Source organism: Amblyomma americanum, chromosome 10, assembly GCF_052857255.1.
Source record: "Amblyomma americanum isolate KBUSLIRL-KWMA chromosome 10, ASM5285725v1, whole genome shotgun sequence".
Classification (NCBI taxonomy): Eukaryota; Metazoa; Arthropoda; class Arachnida; order Ixodida; family Ixodidae; genus Amblyomma; species Amblyomma americanum.
This window is the reverse complement of record NC_135506.1, coordinates 117,815,110-117,833,828: the sequence shown is the minus strand read 5'-3', so window position 1 is coordinate 117,833,828 and position 18,719 is coordinate 117,815,110. Positions and strand designations below refer to the sequence as shown.

At 44.5% G+C, this 18,719-nt stretch overlaps 2 pseudogenes; both read right to left on the bottom strand.

Moving 5' to 3' along the window:
- Positions 1 to 5,941: 5,941 nt before the first annotated feature.
- Positions 5,942 to 7,890, bottom strand: LOC144108660 (uncharacterized; annotated as a pseudogene).
- A 5,519-nt stretch (positions 7,891 to 13,409) lies between these two features.
- Positions 13,410 to 17,198, bottom strand: LOC144108659 (uncharacterized; annotated as a pseudogene).
- Between the last annotated feature and the right edge of the window lie 1,521 nt (positions 17,199 to 18,719).

Sequence of the window (18,719 nt, the reverse complement as noted above, 5' to 3'; positions counted from 1 at the left end):
TTGCGGCAGCTAAGCGAAACGCACGTGTGTTCTTTTACTGAACACGACTGAGGTGCGAGCGCGCCGACTTGCATGCTAAGCGGTTGTTGCAACAACGTGCATCATGCGCTGCATGCACGTGTTTACTTTTTAGTTAACATAACCGGCTTCGAGTACTAATATAACTTTATTAGTAGAAAGGATCGATAGACGCCGGTTACGGGTCCGTCGAGAGCACGATGGTCGAGAGGTGCAAGGTGCCGGCGAGGGCCGCCGTCCCCACCTCCGTCGTCGCCTTCTCGGGTGGCCACTCACGTTCCATGAGAGTCGGCGGGCCCGTGTGAGGCACTGTTGTCATAATAATAATAATAATAATAATTGGTTTTGGGGGAAAGGAAATGGCACAGTATCTGTCTCATATATCGTTGGACACCTGAACCGCGCCGTATGGGAAGGGATAAGGGAGGGAGTGAAAGAAGAAAGGAAGAAAGAGGTGCCGTAGTGGAGGGCTCCGGAATAATTTCGACCACCTGGGGATCTTTAACGTGCACTTACATCGCACAGCACACGGGCGCCTTAGCGTTTTTCCTCCATAAAAACGCAGCCACCGCGGTCGGGTTCGAACCCAGGAACTCCGGATCAGTAGTCGAGCGCCCTAACCACTGAGCCACCGCGACGAGTGGAATAATTTGAGTATGTCCGCCGTTTATCGCAAAACGCAAGCCATCGTCGCGAAAGCCGTCGTCTGCTTCCATGGCGGCTACAGCTGCACCATTTCGGCACCGACCATTGAGGAGGTGCACAGTTTTCCTGCACTTTCCTGAACTAGACGTGCACAACGTCTGCACTTTTTTGAAACGAATGGCATCGTGCAGACGGCGCCATCTTGCACCGCTGAAACGAATGGCGAAGTGCAGCACTGCGAGAACCAGTTCACGAAGTGCAGGCGAATCGAACGGACCTAAGGTAGATAACATTGAACAATCCGTCCAGACAATGTCCGACCATTTTGATGAGATCATGAAGCGTCTTGATAACCAAGAAAAAGAAATCGCGCACCTACGGAAAAGAATGGCACAGGTTGAAAATACGCGGTGTGCAGAACAACTTTGTCAGCTTAATACCGACTTGGATGAGCTGGAATTCCGAAGCAGGAAAAAGAATATAGAAATTCATGGCATTTCTAAAACCGAACATGAGGACCTCCTAGCCAAAGTGAACGAAGTAGCTAAAGAAATTAATATTGCAGAACTTAGTGAGAGTGACATTGAGGCATGTCACCGGCTTCCTGCAAAAATGGATAATATACAAGCCATTATTGTGCGGTTTCAACGACAAGCCCAAAGAGACCAATGGCTTCAAAAAAGAAAATGTCTGGTGGAGAAAGGCAAAAACATGTGCTTGTGTGAAAACCTGACTCTAAGAACGAAATGGCTGCTTCTGCAAACGAAAGATTGGGCTAAGAAAAACAATTTCCGGTTTGTTTGGTGCTCAAACGGGAATGTGCTTGTTCGCCAAAGGGAAAGTGATTCTGTACACATCATTCGAGATGAGAGTGAAGGTACCTTGTTGATTCTGTGCCGTGAATAGGTACCATTTGTGAATGTTGCATACAGTGACATAGTAGCATGATGGCACCGGACGCGTACCCTCTCCCGTGCGAAATCAGTAGTAGCGTTTCTTTGGACTTCAAGAGCCCGTCAATACTTAAATGTTTTCATCTGAACGCTCGGTCAGTCAGGAACAAGCGAGATGACTTCTGTATTTTATTAAGCAGCTTTGGCTTCCCTTTCGATGTTATTATGATCTCGGAGACCTGGCTGACCGACAGCGATACCTTTAAATTGCCTTCATTTACAGCATTTTCTTTAAATCGAAAAACTTCTCGTGGAGGTGGCGTATGCATACTTGTTAATGCCCACTTTCAGCGTGAAATTTTAAACGATTTGTGTTTCATGTTCGATGATGATGAAATCTTTTCAGTTAAATCAAAAAACATTGTAATGTCTGTGGTGTACAGGCCACCACCTGGTGATATGGGTATGTTTCTTAAAATAATGAAATCTTATTTAGGCTTTGTAATTAGGAATAAATATGATGTAATCATTGGAGGCAATTTTAACATAGATATGTCATGTTCAACGAGCAGCAGTGTGGATTTTGATGTCTTACTTAGATGTTATAGCTTTACGAATATGATAACCAAAGCAACCCGTATAGCTCCCAATTCCCAAACATGCATAGATCTATTCTTAACAAATATTGATTCTCCACTTACTCACTCAGGAGTTACATGCTGTGACATAAGTGATCATATGGGCATATATTTGTTTTGTCAGAAGGAGGTTCCGAAGCGTGACCCTCGTGAGAAAATTATGTGTCAGTATATAACAGAAGGAGCTTTAGATAGATTTCGAGCGCATATTCTAAGCGTGGACTGGTCCGTTGTATACAAAGAGGCTAGTGCGGAGAGCGCTTATGACTTATTTCTAGACAACTTTATTCATGCTTACAACATATACTTTGTTTCAAAATTAAAGAGGCGACCAAAAACAATAAGAAAGCCATGGATATCACGCGAACTGTATACGCGTATTAAAGAAAAGCACAAACTATATCAGCTATTTATTCACACCAAAGATCTCCTTATTCTTGACCGCTTCAATAAGTATAGAAATAAATAAACTATGACATACGAGTGGCAAAATTGAAGTATTACGAGAACTACTTCGCAGATACAGCTAATCGCCCTGATAAACTCTGGCGTAAAATCCGCTCACTTGACTCTTGACGTTTCACAGGCTGGTAATCCCGATAAAATTACTAACGGCATAGAATACACAGGTAACCGTCTCGCAGAAGAGTTTAATAAGCATTTTACTCCTGCGTTGAACCCCTCTGCTGATATATCTCACATATCCATTGCCAGGCGCCCACGTTCTTTGTTCCTTGAACCTGTCTCTACCAGAGAAATTTTGTCAACTTTTAGTGACCTAAAGAACAGTACCTCGTGTGATGCGGATAATATCCAGATTCGTCCAGTTAAATCTGTCATCGACATCATCCCTGCGCCATTGGAGTACATATACAACCTATGCATAGAAACTTCCACCTTCCCTGCAAGAATGCAGATTGCTAGAGTAGCAGTCATATACAAAAAAGGAAACAATAACAGATTTGGAAACTCGACCAATTAGTATTTTGCCCATCTTCTCTAAAGCGTTCGAGAAACTGATTCTTAAACGAGTTGAAAGCTTTTTAAATAAACACGCCATAATTACCGACTGCCAGTATGGCTTCAGAAAAAAACGGTCAACGGAACTTGCTCTTTTGCACCAGGAGGAATATATATTGAGGAATTTTGAAAATAGGAACCTGGTCTTGGGAATTTTCTTAGATTATAGCAAAGCATTTGACTGCATAAACCATAGCATTTTGTTGAAAAAACTTGAATGTTATGGAATTAGAGGTACAGCATTACTCTTACTTAAATCATACTTGTCCAATAGAAAACAGTATGTCCAAATAAATGAATACAAGTCAACTCTTCAAACAGCCACCTGCGGAGTGCCCCAAGGAAGTATTCTTGGACCATTGCTTTTCAACCTGTATATTAACGACATCATTAGTGTGGATGACAACGGTCGCTTTATAATTTATGCTGATGACACCAGTTTATTTTTATCCGATGGTTCTGGTAGTAAGTTACTTGAAAATGCAAACATACTCCTGGAAAAAATAAAGACATGGTCCGATAACAATCTTCTTTCAGTTAATGGAACAAAATCTAAGGCAATACTTTTTCATCCAAAAAACAAAAAGTGCAGCGAATTCGGTGAACTATGTTACAACCGAGACCAGATTGAGTTAGTGAAGTCATTTAAATCACTTGGCGTAATATTCACTGAAGATATGCTATGGGATGATCACATAAATCATATAGCATTAAAGACATCTCGAGCCATAGGACTTATGACGCGTTTTAAATGTTGTCTCCCACAAAAGGTAAAACTTCTATTGTACCGTGCACATCTAAACTACTGTTCATTAGTATGGGGTACTGCTACACGAACGAGTCTGAAAAAACTTGCTGTTCTTGAAAACAGGGCTCTCAGAATTGTTCATAACCTGCCACATAATGCTCAACTAAAAACTTATTTTCCAGGCACATGATCATTAATGTTTTCAACTTGTATGCTTATAAACTATTGCGCACCTATAAAATAGAACAAAGAAGATGCATAACAAATATATCTGACTTAGCCCCGATTCAGTTATTTCAGTGCACATACCCACGCCGTCGCAAACCACACTGTGTAGTACCTGTAGTGAGAACAAAGTGTGGACGCCAAATGGTAACATTTCAACTTCCCTCACTTCTGAATAGATTAATCGCTGCAAATATTGATACAGAAAACATTAGCAGCTCTGACCTCCTCGACTACTTTATTTTTGAAGCCACATTTTCCTAGTATTTATACTTTGAACATTGCTCTTCTTACAATCTTTATAACAGCGCTCTGTTTCTTTTTTGTTGTTTTTATTGTTATTGCTTTAACCCTTATTGATTTTTTACACACATTGGTGATTGTGTTTTTTTTTTGTGAAGTGCCATCTAATTTGTGATTGTGTGAAGTGCCGTCGCATGCCACTGCCCACTTGCTGTACGAGGGTGGGGACCTTGTCAAGCGTTAACCGCTTTTATCCCCACCCCCTCCAACACTGCATGGTGATGGAAATAAACTATTATTATTATTATTATTATTATTATTATTATTATTATTATTATTATTATCTATACATGTCTATACAATGACAAATACAAAAAGCACTGATGTAACTGATACACTATACAATCTATACATGTCTATACAGTGACGAATACAAAAAGCATTGATGTATATAACTATCATAACAAAAGAACTGAGCATGCAGAAACAAGGCACAAAGAGACAAGCACTTGGTCCTAAAGTAGCAACTCTGCAGAGTGGCAACAGTGTCTTACTAGTGACCATTGGAACATCTGGCTGTCGGCTATATACAGTAGGTTTGTGAGTGGCTGGAAGATTGCAAAATGATGACTTTTAGCAACTTGAGGTTAAGAAAATTATTCCTAAAAAGGCAGCATTTGAAAATAATCGCACAAGTAAATTATACTGCACCAGAGTGTGAAAAAGCAAGTGCTATTCCATGACGAGAATTTACGAGACATCACAGGAGAGGCATTTATGGTAATGATACCTACACACAACTTGTGCTGCATTAATAGCTGTGCTCAGCTGAAACCAATACATGAAAATAAAATTGAATTTTCAAAACATTGTTGGTATGGCATCATATAATGTGAACGCAGCAAAACAAGAATTAAGCAGAAAAAAAATCGTAGAATACTGTTCCAGGTCAATTTCGACCGTCTAGTGTGAACACGCACAAATGAAAAGCAAAAAATGCGCAGCCATATCCGCATTTTTCTTCCACCGAAATGAGGGCCTGTTATGATGAGGATTCAGTCCAATGCATAGTGGCTCAGTGTTTAGATCACTCAACTGCTGAGCCCGAGACACAGGGTCGATGGAGGTTAAACGCAAGAACGGATGTACTGCACATTGTCAATGGATGTTAAAGAGCTTCAGGTGGTGAAAATGAATGCAGAATTCTCCACTAATGACGTCCATTATAGGCTATGTCACTCGCGAAACAACAACAGCAAAGTATTTTTGTCAAGATAAAAAGTTATACTAGTGAAAGTAGCCACTGTGGTAACACCAGCTGCATATTGTTAGAAGTGGATGCATTTCTGGCTGCTATTAGAATAGACTTCAAATCATGTTATGGGCTATGATCTTACAGAACACCTGCATATTCCAAGCTTAGGACCCACAAATCAACAGTTGGTAGAAAGCATATTGCAAGCAATTTTTTTTTTTTGGGGGGGGGGGTGAATTAACCATTTCTGGTGCAGAACAAACAGTGAAAGAAGAAATGAAAGTAAAACCCACAGTTCAAGTAGAAAACAGTTGCCTCACTGTCCTATTAGCAACTGCCAGAGAGCATTTTAAAAGAAATTGTTACAGAAAATAACTCTCCACTGAACTCTATATAGTTGCATGGGGCAACACTGGTAGAAAGCTTCACCAGTTGTTGGGAATTAGCATCCTCAGATTTCATTATGTGCTCTGTACTGAATGCACTACAGGACAAGAATTTGTTTGAAAGTACAAAAATCATTATATTGCCTGTCACGTCCTTAAAGGAGACAATGTGCTTTATTTTCACGCAGGTACCCAAATATGTCTGTAAGGCTGTACTGTCTGTCTTGTTTGGCCTTGAGTATTGCTCACTGTGACACACAAGACCGGGAGAAACAATAACTCGGTCATGTTCCACAACAGGGCCACTTACAATGTTGCCAACTTGGTCTCGGAACAAGGTGAAGCAGTTGGTCAGATGCAGCTCGGGGCCTGCTGAGAAGTAAAGCACCTTTACTATATGATAGGCCAGCTTTTGTCAAGAACTTCAGAGTACGAGGGCTAGCTAAAGCCCTCAGACTCCTAAAGTTGCTGGCCATCATGAGGCACTCTACAATCTGCAGCAGGGCACCTTTTGCTGATGTGACTAGCTGCTTAAGTTGACCAATGTTGGACTCTAACACAAAGCAAGAATGTGCCCAAAGTGGTCCTTGGTGCACAGCACTCCGAGGAATGTGCAACCGCTGACGCACGTTGAATGTCATCTGCTTTTCTCCGTAGAGAAACTGCATATCAACAACAAACTTTACAAGGCAGTCCATGCTAACAGCTATGTTACTCAAGGTCACTGTGTCCTGCAGAAGAAGGGCAATACCCTTCACAAGTAATGCAAAATGTTTAAGGTATTGCCATGGAAGGATGCCTTGCAAACATGGCAATGCAAAATACAAAAGCCACTGCTGCCACTCTGAGGCTTTCCAGTACTTCCTCAGCAAAATTGAGCGCAGAAGACGTGGCACACAACGATGTGGCTTTATAGCACACAAACGCTCATCTATCACTGCCACTGTGACCGGTACCCCAATGTAGTGAGTGATGCTCCCCTACATCAGAGAGCCAGTTCTCGGTTAACTGCCGCGACACACTCAGCAGCACACAATGCATATAATCTGGGGTAAAGCCCCAGATTATATTAAAGTGTGGAAGATTAATTAAAGGTGTCAGGCCTTTTACACCCTGAACTGGTTGTCCAGTTCTAGCAACCTCGATCATCGTTCTTTAATTGTGTCTTCAGCAGTCCTGTCAGGCAGAACAGTATTCACAAGGTACTTGATGATTCCTGTTTGGCATAGTAAGAGAAATGAAAACCACACAAATTTAGAACTTTATAAAGATTTCACAGAATTCAGTGCTAAATTTTGGCACATTTGTTTGCAACAAACTATTTCTGATAATTCACTTGTTTAATACATTTATAAAAACTGACAATGTGCAATGATCTTGAAAAATGATATTGCTGCTCCAAATAAGGTACAATTTTGCCTGTGAGCTAAGTGGCAAGGCCAAATACACTATATACCAAGGTAGGTGCTTAAAGGGACACTGAGGAGAACCCTATCGCAATATCTGATAGTTCGGCATTTCATGGCTTTGTTGACGCTTGTCCGAGAGCGAAAGATGCATTTATTTCAAAGAAATTTGGATTCGAAGTTGAAAAATTTTTTCCCGCCGCTCAGATTCAAACTCGAGAACTCTTATGATGACACGGAGTACTCTTATGATGACAAAGAACGGAGTGACGTGAAACGTGACGTAAACGGAGACTCCGTGATTTCTGGTATCTAGCGGTGCGGTCTAGCAGCTGCCGAAGTGAAAGCTACCGCCGCCGCACGTTGAAGGCACCTATCGGGGGTCGCCACCGTCGCTTCGTTAACGTTTGCATTGGCGTCTTGCCAGCGTTACGATGGATCCCGTTCCCGAACCCGACGACGTAGTTCTCGCAAAAACTCTGGCCTGCATTTCAGCGACCTCAGCCCCACAGAGCGTGCGATGCTTTTGAGGCAGCACGGTTAGGTTAGGCGCCGGCGGGTGCTTTCCCCCTTCCTCAGAGAGCAGCCGTTGCAAACTAAATATCATAACCCCAGTGCGGGGAGTCGCGAAGGGTGCGTTGCGCCCATCGGAGGCTGGCCGGGGCTTTGGGGCCAACGAATTGTGATTCCTTGAACGGAGCGGTTGCAGGCGCAGCAAGCAGCGTCGAGGTCTCCCACGGTTGCAAGGGCCAAGTTATTTATTTTTTTGCCACAAAAAACAAATGGGTGCTCAACGGCAGTCGCGTTTCAAATCGGCGGCTTGAAACCAAAGCCGGCGCACGACGCTTCAACGGCTTCCGCTAGATCCAACGGGTCACTGGATCTGGCTCTCTCGCCAACTTGCATGTACAGTACTCACGGATTGAAATAGGACATTCGGAGCGCGTGGCCGTCGCTTCATGGAGCGCCGCCCGTAGATGCTCATGGAACCAAGGTGGTGCATTGTGGTATGGCGCGAGGGGGAGAACATCTACAAAGCAGAATTGTTCCTTCCAGTTGCCAACGAGCCGCCCTGTGGTTTACCACATGCCTGCGTGGCACTTCTTGGCTTGCGCTCCGAATGTCCTATTTCAATCCGTGAGTACTGTACCTTCAGATATGTACTGTGAATGGATTAAAATAGCCGAGCTCGAAAAGAACAGCTCCACCGAACTGCCGCAGCTATTGAATATAACGCGCACCTCGCCGCGGAGCCGAATCAGTCTGGCCGGGCCGGCGGCGGCTGGCGCACTCGGCGCGAAATAGATACATGCTCCAATCTCCCCGCCAATGAGGTCAGAGTGCGCCGAAGCCGCCGAACGCGTCGGCGGTCAAGCGCAGTTGGAGTCAGTGATGCCACGGCTACTGATTTATCAGTAGATCTACTGATTTTTAAAATTTTCTGCTGATTCAGTGATAAAGCGCTTCAATCTACTGATTTTCTTGCTTTTCTACTGAAACGAAAGCAAAAGCTGCTACTTTTTCAGTACAGAACTTGTATTAATGTGATGCCACCTAGCGAGCGAAAAAAAAAATGCGGTTGGCTCAGAGGTTAACATAAATTCTTGCGTTTCCAGACTCTCAAACGTGGCGCTGCCTCTGTCTTTGAGCAAAGTGGGGAAAAGGTGAGGCGGTGAATTTGTGAAAGTGGGTGCACTACCGTAATCCACAACTATGAAACCAAAACTATCGGACCAGAACCAATGGCGCTTCGAGCGCCTACTCCGTTCTACAGGAGAATAGGACCCCACTCACTTACAGTTCTGAATAGTCCAGTCAAGTTGTCGGTTGCTGCTTGTGTACCGCAGTACCTACATACCGCGTGTGGCAGGTCACGCATCAAGTTCAGCGTGCGCGCTTCATTACGAGCTCACCAGGTAAGTAATATCTGTATGTCTTGAGTTCTCGATATGTTAGTACTAATAATTTAGTGATTCACCCGTCGAGGTTAGTTATTGGATTTGGCGTTGAGCTTTAAAGTGCGTGATTTCGAAACCATATCCCGGCCGCGGCGGCCGCATTTCGATGGGGGCGAAATGCAAAGGCGCTTGTGTACTGTGCATTTGGTGCACGTTAAAGAACCGCAGGTGGTCGAAATTAACCCGCAGTCCCCCACTACGGAATTCCTCATAATCATATCGTGGTTTTGACATGCAAAACTTCAGAATTGTTACTGTAGTGCTTTATTCCCGGTTGTCTCGGCGCCAGATTTTGGGCCGACGCTGAAAACAAGGCGGCGCGCATTATAATTAAGCGTCGACAAGCTGCATAGGACTGGTATTGCTTGCGTATTGCTGATGACTGACATGCTGCGCTTTCAATTATCACGCTTCAACCGTAAAGAAAGCATATGTATGTAAGAATAAGAAATTGTTGCTTACTCGGCCGACATTGTTTTAGCTTCTATGAAGTGAGGTGATGCCAGTAGACATAGTGGAATGGTGCAGCCGGTGAATGAATTCGGCGATCGCGCTTGCTGTGCCGCCGAGCTCTCTTCACTTTTTACACCTAGCACAGGTTAAATTGGTTACAGTTTATTGTTCAAGTTCGTCAACCTGTCTGACTGCATGCCTTCATACCATCACAGATAGGCGACAGCGCGTTGTGACATTGCTTGTGGCAGTAGCCAGTCATACTTATGTCATTTATCTGCCCCTCATTAAGTGCATTGGTACTTGCATTACAGGTGTTTTGGAAGCTTCAGCATAATGACAAGTGGAAGTGACACTAGTTCAGAGTCTTCAGACCGGAAGAAGAGCAGTCCAAAACCGAAAAAAAGAAAATACCAGCAAAAGTACAAGCAAGCTTGGGAGCATGAGAAAGCGTTTCAAAGTTGGCTGCAACCAAGCAAGAAGAGCAACCGTTATGCGTACTGCAAAACATGCGACATGAACCTAATTGCCGGCAAGAAACTGTTGGAACGGCACATGAAATCTGCGAAACATGAAGAAAATACAAGAAAGCTTATGTCCCAGCCAACGCTGATGCAAGCAATGCCTAGCATTGCTATCTCTTCACAGGTAAAAGAAGCTGAAGTAAGATCGGCTTTGTTTGTCGCCGAGCATAACGTGCCATTTACAGTCATGGACCATCTGCCAAAGCTGGTGAAAAAAATTTGCCCGGACTCCGATATTGCAAAGCAGATTGCCTGCAGCAGAACAAAAACATCAGTGATAACAAAGGTTGTGACAGGCGAGGAGAGCAAATCGCGGCTGTGTAGGCTACTTCGAGAGAAGAAATTTTCAGTCATGGTTGACGAGTCAACGGACGTCAGCTGCACCAAGCACTTGTGTGTTGTTACAAGGGTTTTCGAAAAAGATAGTGTGACTGATGCCTTCTTTGATCTCATCCCTGTGACGGATGTGAGTGCTAATGGCCTTTATAGTGCCCTTACAAGTACTTTTCAGAGAGCGGGTATTCCTTATAAAGAAAATTTAGTCGGCTTTGCTGCAGACGGCGCAAGTGTCATGATGGGTAGTAAACATTCTGTGATGGTACTGCTGAAGAAGGAGATTCCCGGCTTGTTCATTCTTAAGTGCACGTGTCATTCTTTTCACTTGTGCGCATCGTACGCTTGTTCGAAACTTCCACGCGTTGTTGAAGATCTCGTGCGGGACGTCTACAGTTACTTCAACTCAAGTCCGAAAAGAGAGGGCACGTTGAAGAAATTTCAGGCTCTTCTTGAACTAAAGCCGCACAAACTTCTTCATCCAAGTCAAACAAGGTGGCTCTCATTGCTTGCTGCAGTCGACCGCTTTCTAGAGCAGTATGATGCCCTAGAGGCATACTTTGCATCTGCGGTTTCCACAGACAGGCTTTTGGCAACGGAAACAATCTACCGGAGGCTACAGGATTCTCTGAACAAGTTGTTTTTGATGTTCCTCAGCTTCGTTCTGCCTCTCTTTAACAATTTGAACAAACAAATGCAAAGTGATGCTCCACAGTTGCACAAGCTCTTGAGAAGTGCAGAAGCCTGCGTGAGGACAATTATGGATTGTTATCTCAAGCGATCCTGCACACAGGGAGTTGAGGTGGCAAAAGTTGAATTCAAGAACCCCAAATGCTTTGTGTCTTTGGAAGACATGTACGTCGGCGGTCAAGCAACTGCATTCTTGTCATCCGGAGAATGTTCAGTTACCACTGAGCAACGTCAATTCTTCCGCTTAAGGTGCCTTGATTTTTACATTGAGAGTGTCGACCAAATTCTGAAGCGTATCCCTTTTCAAGATCCGGTTTTAAAACATCTCGAACTCCTAGATCCTACTGTGTCCGTGACGGGGAAGGCAGCGTCAATTGCACCACTGGCGCAAGCCTTTCCGAATTTAGTCTCCGGCAAAGGCTTGCAATCTTTGGATACCGAATGGCGATACTTAAGAAACGCTGATATCCCTACAAGCGAAGATACCTCGTTGCACGAGTTCTGGGGAGTCGTGTTTTCTCAAAAACATTGTGATGGAAGCGCCGCTTTTCCTGCATTGACCGAGTTTGTGACGGCTATACTGTGCTTACCGCATTCCAGTGCAGCAGTTGAGCGGGTATTTTCTGCTGTAAACAACCTGAAGACAAAACTCCGAAACAAGCTTTGCACGGAGACTATCTGTGGCCTTCTGCACACGAAACGCCTGATGACGTCTTCAGCATGTCACAGCTTCAACATTGACAGGCCACTGATAAGGAGAATGGACGACTGGCACAAGGTTAAGCATGAGAGTATTTAATGCGGCTTTGCTGGCACAGCCACTTGTGGAATTTCACAGCATATCTAGTCATATACATGGCCGTTTTGAAGTTGCCTGTTCACGCGCAATAAAGTTTATTTGCGTAAGCTATAAGGGACTCATGTTTTCTTATTTCTGGATCGTCGTCATCGTGATCAACCTATATTTATGTCCACTGCAGCACGGAGGCCTCGCCCAGCGATCTCCCAATCACCCCTGTCTGGAAGATACTATACTCTAAAGATTTCAGGTACTAACTACCATCTAACGCCTTTGAATATGCCATCAGAGGGCTTCACTGTTTTTCACTTCGTGCTTGACAATGGCTCTCTGGATCCCCGGGTTTTTCAAAAGTATTGCCAAGAATCTCGTGGCCAATTTTTGTACTATTTCTTAGAAGCTACAATACAACAGCAGAGTACTAATATAAGCGCTGAATTCGTGGGCTCATAAACTGAGTACAAAAATTTAAATTAAAAATCTACTGATTTCTACTGATTTTTCGCGAAAAAATCTACTACTATTTTTTTATGTGTCGTGGCAACACTGGTTGGAGTATAGAGGGTCTCGCTTTGACCGACGTAACTTCGCCGTGCAGGGCGCGCGCGCCTCGCCGCAGCATAAACGCGCCTTAACAGAGCCTGCGCTTAACTGCTAACCAACGTATTCAGCTGCGGCATCCATGGGAGCCACTGAAACACCCCGCCCACTCACTAAATAAAAGAAAAGAAGTCCGGTGCCGAGGTTCGGAATCGAACCAGGGCCTTCAGCGTTTCAGACGGAAACACTACCGCTAAGCCACGACGGCTTAAGTTACAGATGTCAATAAAGGCGCATCTAGTGAATGCACTCTTCTGATGCAGAAATCTCCGCGCTTTCGCTATCCTGGCCTAACAGAGCTAGGCCATCAGGAATTTTTCTGAACCGCCTTGTACCTTGTCTCCCGTCCCTGATAAACTATTTCCGTTAAGTATAGTTTGAAGTTGACTGGCACAGACGGGAATGTTTCGCCGGGCAAGCGTGCGAATACACAAGTGCTGCCTTGTACGATCACCGACCATCGTGCCATCATAGCTTTTCATCGACCATGGCGATCATCTGACAAGCCTTAACAGGCTCCTTCACAGTTTAACAGCACTTGAAGCGGTACTTGGAGTTCCTCTGCTGTTCGGCGCTTGTAAATCGAAGCGCGTCAAAACCAAAACCAAGGGGCACGCAAAGCTCATAGACGCGAAGCGCCATAACAAATCGAAACTCTCCTGGCCGCCTGTGGCGCCGCCAAGCATTCGTTTTCTTTGCTTCCAACATTCAGGTTGTCTTTTGCCTGCCTTCCTTGTGTGATAAAAGTGCACTATTGGTTTTAAAACAAAACTTACTTCAATATTGATCTACGCAACCTACCTTTGTCAGCCTCGAGATTCGCGACCCAAGTAGGATTGAAAATTTCTCCAAGGTGGCGTCTCTTGTTCTATGGCGTCACTACGCTTGTACTTGCGAGATTGGCCTGTGGTGGCGATACCTGTATTTTGGTTCTTGCTATTTTCTACTTTACAAGAGCTTTGTTTTCAGTAAGAGCGGCGTTTTTGTGATCAGGAGCTGGTATTCTATCGATACAAGCCAACTTCAATTTCTCCTCAGTGTCCCTTTAAAGAAAAGCCGAAAATGTGCCTCAACACGTCTTATCAGAAAGCAGACACTGCATTCTCAGTTCTGTTATCTTCACTAACCGTCCACAGATGTCCCAGGGTTCAAACACCATCCACAGCCGTAGTAGCCATTTAACTGGGTCAAGTGCTGCATGGCCACCCGTGCAGGTGCATCAGCACAGCAGCTGAAGCAATATACCTGCATAAGCAAGCAGAACTTTTTTTTCGTGCTAAAAAAATCACAAATTACCAAATTTGCAACGAATGCTATAGACTATTCCATATGCTCTAACATTAAGACACTCTAAGTACAAACTGAACATTTTATATAGTTTTCTAATTTATTAATTTTGCTGTAATCCCATATATGCACTCTGCCTTTAATCAACTGCAGTATGATTGAGCACATGTATTGGCTGGCAACAATACCAAACGGTGCAAATAGCGTCATGAGTAGCACTACATGAGAACTTCACATCATTGCTCAGGTGCACTGGTGATGGCTTGAAATGGCAGGAAAAACAAGCTGCTCAACTTGTACCCTCATTATCTGCACTAAACTATTAATAGTGCATGTCATTCTCCATTGTATCTTCTACAAGTGCAGTGGATTCTATGCTGACTGAAGAAACCAGCTAGCCCAGCAACACACCCTTACAAGTTACAGTTATTCTACACACTCCATCTCAATACAAACCAGAATGGTCTGAAGCTCTGCTGTTCGAACAGTTTCTATTAACAGAAAAAAATTACCTTTGAGTGCGCAGTTTCGTTGCCTGCCATCCATGTGATGCCGTCGGTTGACAAACTGTCCATTTGCTCCACAAATGTGTTCAATAGCTGAGTCATGTCAGGATGCTTCTGGCCATACCAGAGTGCAGATACAAGCACATTTTTCTGCCTAATGTGTGCTGGCAGTTCGTTCACAGTCATTTGAATTGGCCACACAGAAAACATTGATGATTTGAAGACCGGGCTTCCGTCTGTATTAATAGTGAGGGTAAGGTCATTTTTGGACGCCAATTTGTGCCTAAGCTCTCTATATACAGGGAGCCATCATCTGCCATCCCATTCTTGTCAACAGACAAACTCAGCTGTATGGACTCAAGTCTCTCATGAAGTGCACCAGCAGCATCATGTCTAGAGAGTAAAGATGAAAGCAACTTCAGAATGGGCAGTGTTAAAAAAAAAGAGTCCACCCTGCAGCATCTGCTGGCCACTGTAGCGACGCCCGCACACAGAGCATGTTCCTCGCACTGCATTTCTCTCGGCAAGATCACCAGTGGTCTCAACAAGAAGCTTCATACAGTTTCCACAGTAGAAGTGGAAACGGGCGGCTTTAATTTCGGCCCCGACACTTTTTGAAGCGATACTTTGTCGCTGGTATATCATGCCGAGCAAGCACGTGCATTATGAGCCTTTGGAGGGCTTCGACTCCCTTCCACGGAAGGCCAAAGTCCAAAACGAAGTTCACCGTTAATGCCAGCAAATTGTCGGCAGAAAAGCTAGTCTTCTTGCGGCACTTCTGGTAATTCTTGATCGATGGGAGGCTGTGGCTCGCCACTTGAAGTTGACACCACTTCATCCGCCGATATAGCGTACAAGTAGCCTTCAGCCGTAGTCTCGGCATCCTCTACGGGTTGTGTCTGTGCTGGCAGCTGCGCCCGCTGCGCGTCACTATGTGGAGTTGGTATCGAAGCCTCCGCATGACCGGCAAAGACACTGCTGTGTAGTTGAGTAATGTCGGTGGCCTGCTGCGGTACACGTGATTCCTGCGCGCGCCGGGCTGATCGCTGAAGATGCCTGCCAAATTTGGCCGCGAGGGGCACTGCTCGTCGTAAAAGTGCCGTCGATACCGGACATGCCGCAGTCGCTGCAGTTGCGTTGGTCGTGCGCGGTGTGATTATAACATTTTGGTCGCATCTGCGCTTTTTTCTGTTGTTTTGTCCGTGCTGTTCCATGTGAGGGAAAACCACAGCGACTAATGATGGTAAAATCGAAGCATCAAGGCAGGGAAAAAACATGTTTCGTGCCGCTCCCTCGGAGTGGCTACCGGTCGAATCCGAACAAGGCTTCTATGTTCCGTGTGTCCTCGGACCCAACACGGCTTGCGGAGTGGGAGCGGCTGATCAAAAGACAGGACCGCAACTTGACTCCAGCGTGTGTTTTCTGCGAGAAACATTTTGGAGACTGCTACATCTAGAGACGGTGAACGGTGTCGTCAACGGGCTCGCCAGATAGACTACGTCTGACGCCCGATGTCATGCCAGCAGTATTCGACAGCTATCCGAAATGCCTTCTGCCTAAGAAGACATCGAAAAGTAAAGTGAGGAACCTGTGTGACCAACCTGTCACTAAACGGCAAATGCGCAGTGCCGGTGGAGGACCGCCAAGCACGCTCAACGATGTTTCCGACGGGCCGGCAGCAACAGAGCAGCCCAGTGATGCCCGCAGCAGCAGATGGGTTGTATTGCTATTGAAGATCAGCATCCGTTGGACTCAATTTGTATTCCTGCAACCTGGACCAAAATATCTGAAGCACCTGCTGGCTCTGTAGCCTACGCACGTTATGGAGCGGAAAAAAGAACAACTTTGCCGCTTTGTATATAGAAAGAATGGTAACATTTGGAAGCTTGATGCCAGAACGCAGCCTTGTGGTCGCTACAGTGTATTTTCTCGGAAAAGAACAAAGCAAGCGCGTGCTTACAACAAGCTGTTTTTCATCTGTTTTACTGTATTCCAGATTTGTAAGAATCAATGGTACAATTACCATTTTCTTTTGTTCTATTACAAAGGGAAGCTCAAGCTCATACACACCTGCATAAGTTGTATGAAGCAAGCTGTGATTTGCAAATAAAACACATCAGTAGTGGGACCTATTCCAACTGCTTGTGTTGACCGTCGCATGCGATTTTTGAAGACGGACCCCGTGGTGGGAAAGAGCGAGAGTGCTCGGTCTTTCCGCCTGGACAGAGCTAGCCGAGCGCTCACTCCGCATGAAGGTGTATACGATATCCTTCGCCCGCGATCGCGATGCGTGGATCGCAACTACTTGTGTTCCCCCCATTTGCCTAGGCCCGCACGTCATTCCAGTCAGCGAATCATCATTGTTTTTAGCAGAATTAGATCGCCATTTAAAATTTCATTCCCATATTTCTGGCATTAAATGGAAGATAGCATATGGCTTAAGAATTCTCATCAGAACTCGCCCTTACTTTAATCAGTCTGCACTTTTAACCTTGTATAACTCATTCATACATTCCCATCTCTCTTATTGTATAACATGCTGGGGTGACACCTACAATACTCATTTGACATCGTTACAAGTAGTTCAAAATCAAGCAGTCCGAATACTAACACACAGCCCCTTCGATTTTAATGCTCAATCTTTACTCAATTCACTGCGGATTCTCTCCGTACCTCAACCTGTCCAACTTAACCTTGGTATCTTCATATCCAAAGTAATTACTGAGTAATTACTGAACATATTTCATTTCAATCCATCCCAAGGCCAGAGCTCACCAACACCAGCACCACGAGATTTGCGATTAAAAGGAACGTAATTCTGCCTCAAGCACGCACCAATTATGGGAAGCAAAAAGTTGATTTTTCATCATTCTCCTTATGGAATACCTTACCGGTGGAATTAAAAAGCACTAAACCTGTATGTAAATTTAAAAATGAACTAAAAGCCCCGCCGCGGTGGCTCAGTGGTTAGGGCACTGGACTACTGATCCGGAGTTCTCGGGCTCGAACCCGACCGCGGCGGCTGCGTTTTTATGGAGGAAAAACGCTAAGGCGCTCGTGTGCTGTGCGATGTCAGTGCACGTTAAAGATCCCCAGGTGGTCGAAATTATTCCGGAGCCCTCCACTACGGCACCTCTTCTTCCTTTCACCTTTCACTCCCTCCTTTATCCCTTCCCTTACGGCGCGGCTCAGGTGTTCAACAAATATATGAGACAGATATTGCGCCATTTCCTTTCCCCAAAAAAACATTATTATTAACTAAAAGCGTTAATAGTTCAGAATAGGTGTTAGACAAGCTACCACATTTTAGAATTATAAGGTGTTACATCAGATGTACACCACATGCTTTTAATATGTGCACTATTTTTCCTATCACCAATTTGCTGTTCAGTTTTTCGCTTTTTTAGTAATATTGCAATTTATAAGTAGTACTGAATAACTGTATAACTATAAACACTGTATAACTTCTATTTTCATTATTCTGCTTGGTTGTTCTATATGCCTACTCACCCCTGTATATAATGTGTGTCGCCGCGGAAATATGTAACGGCAAGATTTTTTCATCAGCTTCTTATTACTACTGCTATGTTTGCATTTATTTTAGCATTTTGATAAACAATATAGGAGGTCCCAGTACTGTCGCTGACTACGGGACCTCATCCTGTATACATATATCCAGGCTGTATTTCCTTCTTGTATAAACATGATTCTGATTCTGACTGGCCCCTAGTCAAATAAAATATTGATCGGAAGTTTCCATGTAGCAATAATGAGTCCGGACCATACTCGATCGTTCAATCAGAACAACGTAATGCGGCCAACGCATCACCTTTCATTGCTTATTTCAAGTTGGGTACCTCGCTGAACATTAGGCAGTCAATATGACTTCTGCTTAAGTCCTTCCGCGGCTCACAACAAAGAATAAACGAATAAAAATTTAGCAAACTGGACCTGGTGGTACGTGTCAAACGCTTCGGCGAGCGCTGTTTCAGTCCAGGACTTTCTCCTGGTAATGCCAGGCCGGTAAGATTATCTGCAGCCATTAGTGTTTTTATGCCAAAAGTGCTCTCAAAGCGTTCAGAGACAGGCTTT